Below are 6,427 nucleotides of genomic sequence, written 5' to 3' on the forward strand. Positions count from 1 at the left end.
TCCAGGTTAAGGGCTAAAACCTGAGTCATTTCAAAAGATCGATCTAATCTCACCCCCGAGACTTGATCTAAATTCTTACCTTTCATCATTTCGGGATCTTCACCCAAAGTCCCATCACGATTTCCTCATTTTCTACTCAATCATATCATTCTCGAAGATTTCATCTTCCCAAAGCCATTCAAGGATAAAGTTTTAAACCTGAAAAACCATGTCTTTTAAATAAATTCTTCCACACTCAGTTGAGATCTGCTGACTGGGGCATTTTTTTTTTTTCAAAATTTGGAGTGTTTTTTTTGCCACTAAGCTCAGCTTTCAACCGGCTTAGTAGCAAAGAGGGGCATCTGTGAACACCCCAAATTTTTCAAAATCTTTTTCCCCTTTTGCCCATAAATTCATTTTTTGAGCAAATGGGTCATTTTAAATCTAAATTTCAGTTCATTTCTCAAGTCTTATTGAAATCAAATTCATTTCATATGTTTAAATTGATTTCGGATCTGGTTCCATTGTCCAGATCCCAATCTAAGTCTCCTTGTTCAAATTTTAAATTAAAATTATAGAAAATACCAAAAATAGTCTTTAAATAGCTCGGACAGTCTCTTCGACATCCGTTTGGATCAATCATGTTGTATTTCTCGATTCGAGTTTTAAAACTCGAACACTTTCTCAAAACTTGGGTCCAAACCCATTTTCTGAAGAAATTTTCTCAAAATAACCTGGATTTTTTAGAAAAACCCTTTTTTTTATAAATATTTTGAAATTTTGTAAAATTAGTTTAAAATTCTTAGTTTTAGAGTTTTGTTTTCAAAAATATCATAAAATGTATATAAAGTGAAGAAAAGAACAAAAAAAAATAAATAAAAAATATAGAAAATAAACAAAATTCAGATTTTTGAAAAACTCTTTTGAAAAACAATCTTTTGAACTAAAAAGTAGTTTTTTTTGCAAAAGCTTTTGAAAAAGAGTCGGCCATTTGAAAATCTTTAAAACGGAAGGGTTTTTATGAAAAAAAAAAGAAAAATTGCGTTTCTTTAAGGTTACAAAGCTTTTTTTTCTCTCTCTCACAAAAACCCTCTCTCCTTCTCTCGCAGGCTACCTTCCAGAAGGGTCCTCCCCATCGGACGGCTTCACTCCTTCCCCCTTTCTCAACCATGGATCTGCAACAAACCTCCATCTCCTCCTTCGCAAGCCACCCATCGCCAACAACTTGATCTCCAACCATTGATTCCCCAACTGAATCCTTCTCTTCTCCCTTTAAGAGAAACCCCCAAGGCACTTCTTCACCACCGCTTTTCACCCCAGCATCCTTCTATTCTTCATGCATCGGAATCTGTCTTCTACCCCTTCACGTTCTTTCGCTCCTTCACATTTTTTTTCTGGTTCTTCCCCAATCGACTGAAGGGAGTCAATCGATTCCCAAAAGTTACAGGTAAGTAACTCTTCTCTCTCTGATTCCTTCAAAAATCTCCTTTTTCTTTCATGATATCCCCTTGATTTCTTTGGGTTTTCATTTTCTCTTTGCCATTTTCTTCATTTTTCAACCTTTTTTATTTTTCTTACAAGGCATAACGATGGGATCGACCTGCCTGTAGCAGGATCGACCCATCCTATGCGACATCAATGGAACCCATAGGTTCCAACACGACTTTCCCTTTTGCTACAAATTTGGTTTTCTTCAGTTTATTTAATCTTCAACATTTTCTTTTTATTATTATTTGTCAAGCCGATTGCAGCATCCTATCATTTGGCAAGATGTTTTCTGATTTTGTCAAGCCCTTTACTGTTATCTAATGTTGATTTCGATTAGTTTATTTGATTTCATCTCTGTTTTAAGATATTGATAGTTTGTAATTTTCTGCTTCATTTCCTGTTTGCATTTAAATCTCCTTTTCTTATTTCGATTTCCTGTTTACTCTGACGGTCCTTTTATATCTGGTTTTCTTGTTTTGATGATGTCGATGATTGTCCTTTCTTTTTGGTGCGGATTCACAGTTATGCTTTTACTACCTTTGCAAATCCTGTGGCCATCATTGTTAACGCATGATTATTAGTTTAATTCATGTGTAGATCCTTCATTTTCCTTCGGATTATGCTCTTGCTCCCCTCATTATCTCTCATTTATGTTTTGTAATGTTAACCAAGCATAACCCATATCGTCTATGCATTTCTGTATTCGTTTTTTTAGCAACCCAAGGGTTTTGATTTGATGGAACCTCATGGGTATATCTTCGTTAAGTGCATATTTGGTTACCTATTGACTAATGTTTATAGTAAAAGGCCAAGCCTGTGTGGACATGGATCTGCGTGGTATCTATAAAAGAGGATATCTGTGATCATTCAATTTCCCAAGAATTCTGTAAAAAGTTCAGGTAAAAGGAACAACCCACATAATCGGTTGAGTGAATATTCATCCCAAGGGCATGCAGATCATTATAGTTGCATCAAAGGTAGTCACCAGGTGGATCAGGATTCATTTTTTTTTTACAGATCTTCAAATTATACAGTGATAGGGAAGTATCTTGTTGTAACTTAATTTAAAGCCAGGAATCCCCTGACTTTAGCATTTGAAAGCACTAACGCTCAGGAGAAGATATGTCCTTCATAGCAACTCTCAATAAAATAGGTGCTTCACGAAATTGATTTTCAAGGTAAGCTTCATGATGCATCGTTGATTTCCTTGTTTGCAGTTGGCTTGTATTTGTTTTCCTCCTCTTATTTAGTTATCAATTTTCTATTCATATCATTGGATTTTAGATTTTCTGTTTTCTTTTTTTTTTTTTAATACCTGCTAACCTTAATCGTCTGTTATAGTTCTGATTTCCATTTTGTTGCACCTTTACTCTGTATGTTCTTTTCGTCATTGATAGGCATTATTTTCTCAGCACCGTATTTCATGGCTGCATCCTATAGCCACACTGTAGCAAAATATATTCATTACACCCCCTTTCATTTCTTGTTTTAGTATACACAACATTGCCCACCACTTTCATTTCTTTTTTGTGCACAAATATGTAGCAACCCCAGCACCAACTGGCTATGCACAGTCTGATTCTAATGGTCATCGAGTTGCACCCACAAGCTTTGGGGTTATCACAGGGCACGCATGGGTAACAGCTGTATAGGGCATATGTGCCCTCACAAACAGGCTATGGGCAACTACCATATGGTGACTCGTACAATGCTTACTCCCAACTACCTGTTTATGTTGTAGAAGAACAATGCAAGTGGAAATGCACATAGTGGTTGTGATGAGTCTTCAAAAAAAAAATGATTTTGTGATTCTTGATGTACAGCCAAAGGCAGAGTTTAAAGAGGCCCACCCTCCAGGGGACCATCAATGCCCAAATTTACAGGCTTATAAAAGAGTGGATTGCATAGGGATATTGTCAGATGTGTCATGTTTGCTTTTTTTTGGGATATTTGCTGGCATTAAAAAAAAAATCCAAGATTATGAGGTACGTTGGTTTCTTACTAAATATTTGAATGGTCAATGGTTAAAATGTTTCTTTTATCAAATCTGATTTCAGAATACCTGCAAATTTATTTTCTTAATTTCTCAATACTTGGGAATTTTAGTGAGCAGAGTTTAATTCTGATTCATTTGATCATTGAAATTGTTGAATGTTACTGCAAATTTCAGCAACTACTGAGTGTTGTTGATATCAAAATCATCTGGATCGACAAGTTAATTGTCCAGCATTATTTCCAAGCTTCGATGTGCAAATCATATTCTAGCATTTGTTAGAGGACAGAGCCATTTCAGTTGCAGGAATTTGTAGAAATTATTTTACTTAGTGGGAATCCAATTATCATCGAATACCATCAACGTTCATAGCCCTCCAGAAATAAATCTGATAATTAATTCTCCAACAGGGCACGTTTTGCATTCATAGCCAGCTATCATCAGGTATCATTATATTTAAGCTTTTACTGCATTATCTCTGGGTTTAGAATTGGAATTTGATTGCCATAACTGAATGTTAAGAGGATTAGTGTTGGGTATTAAATGTTAGCGCAGAATGTATTAGTCTTTGACAAGTAGCATATGCATTAGCAGTTAGTGTGTGTTAGTACTAATGAAATCTGCACTAGCAGAATGTGTTAGTGTTGTGCAAGGTAGTCAATCTGTGTAATATAGGTATGATTAGTGTTAGGTGTCAGTCTTTATAAATGTGTATATTGCTGATAATCGCGTCTTCAGTATGATAGGCTGTAGTGTGTATAGTGCAAGTAAAAATCGGATTCTGAGTATTGATAGTTAATGGCAATGTGTGTGATTGGCAGGCCTGAGTTAACAGTGTATGATTTAATTATGTAGTATGTCAAATAATTAAATAGTATGTGTTAGGTTGTATTATTATGTCAGCAGTATGAGTTAGTTTTGCATGATTTAGTAATATGCATCTGTGGTCAGCTGGGTCAAGTATGTTAGATAACGTATGTTAGCAGCAAAGGTCAGGTAAGTAGTACAGTGGGGGATAATGGTAACACTAGATGTACATTAGCATTACTCATTTGATTCATACAGTCAATATTGTGTTAGTATAGTGTGTCAGGTAGTGTGTTTCACCTTTTGAATTTTATATCCGAGTTTTGCAACTGAGTTGCCAGCTTGGTACATCTGAATATTGTTGTAGAATAGTGATTTTCAATATCTTTTGGATTGCTGGCTCTCACAGTAAATGTCTTACTAATCTTTAATGTTTTTCATATCAAGCATATATTAGCATCAGTTTTAGCATATATTTAGTCCTTTACATGTTTTAGCATTGTCATATATATCATAATATACACCGGTCCAATATACCACATACCTATCTTAAAATTCATTTCCTTGCTGACATTCTGATATCATCATGTATATTCCAATTTCAATGTAACTTCTGAATTTTTCTTTATGCCTTGCATTTCGCTAACTCTATTCTTACAGGAAATATGTGAGAAAGGTTGATCTCCTTTCTAGCTTAGGTCTTCATAATTTCAATTTCAATTTCAATGTAGCAATATCTAGATATCAATGAGAATTTTTCCTTTCCGGTTTTAGATTAGAAATGAATGAGCATATAAATATCATTTGTTGCGTCATTTCAAAAATTCACGAATGGGAACACGAATGTCACGTGCACCATTTCGTAAGAGGTAAATTAATCCTAAGTTGATGATCCATATCAATGGCCATAGTCAGGGTGTGGACAAAACTTAGTATTTTTATCTTTTACGAAATAACACTAGATCCACATTGGATCCGTTTTCAAAATTCATCATATTTTCCTTAAAAAAAATTCTCCTTTTATCAGAATTTAACTTAAAATTAACTCAAAATATATACCAATGGCCATAGTCAGGGTATATTGAGAGTTAATTTCATTTTTAAATTCTATAAAAGCACCAAATGTGTTTCATTCTTCACCTGAATTTAAATATAGATTATTATATAATACATTCAATGACCATAGTCAAGGATGTATTATATCTTCAATCTTATTTTAATTCATTTAAAGAATGGAATAGCTTTTCAAAATCCAATTTCAAATTATTTAAATTCATTCATCATTTAGGATGGAACTGCATCATTTCTTCAAAAATTTCTTTTCCAAAATCCAAGTGATGTAAATATCTTCCTTAATCTATCTTCAATCTTGTAAACACCCCAAATTTTCACCCTCATCCAGTGTTTGTCCATTTCATATGTAATTGCATATCACTGCATACATTTTTGCATATCATTTCATCGTATTGCATGTCATTACATGTCATTACATCTCATTTTCGAGATCTAGCACTCCTGTTTTCAAAACATTCAATCCAGATTTGAGTTTTAAAACTTTTCTTTTAAAAACAATTTTAAAACCTGGGTTTTTATTCAACATTCTGTCATTTTCCAACCCCCGTGACCTTATATTTTGAAATACTTTCTTAGAAAATGATCTAGATTCATTTCAAACTCAATTTCAATTGATTTTAATTCTCAGATGAGGCCCATTTAGGTGGTGTCGCTTCTGGATTCCTTCACTTATCAAAAACCTTAGAGTCCTAATTGGATCAGGACTCTTTTTCCAGAGTCCAGTCGGATCAGAACTCTACTTTTCACTACCTTTTTACCTGTTTTCGAAGAAAACCTTTTAAAATCTTCTATTTTGGCCAAAATGTTAGAGTCCAAGTTGGATCAGGACTCTTCTTCAAGAGTCCAATCGGATCAGGACTCTTCTTTAGAGTTTCAATTGGATTGGGACTCTAATCTTTTATAGCTATTTTATCTATTTCAATCAAATCTTTCAAAATCTTTCAAAAAGAGTCAGAAACTCAGAGTTTTAGTCAAAACAGGACTCTGTTCAGAGAGTCCTAGTTGGATCAGGACTCTGATCCTGATTTCAATTTTGAGAAAATCTTTCAGAGATCTTTCAATCTACCAAAACTATTACACTTTTAT

The sequence above is a fragment of the Nuphar pumila genome, chromosome 11 (genome assembly GCF_984573655.1).
Source record: "Nuphar pumila chromosome 11, dmNupPumi1.hap1.1, whole genome shotgun sequence".
Classification (NCBI taxonomy): domain Eukaryota; kingdom Viridiplantae; phylum Streptophyta; class Magnoliopsida; order Nymphaeales; family Nymphaeaceae; genus Nuphar; species Nuphar pumila.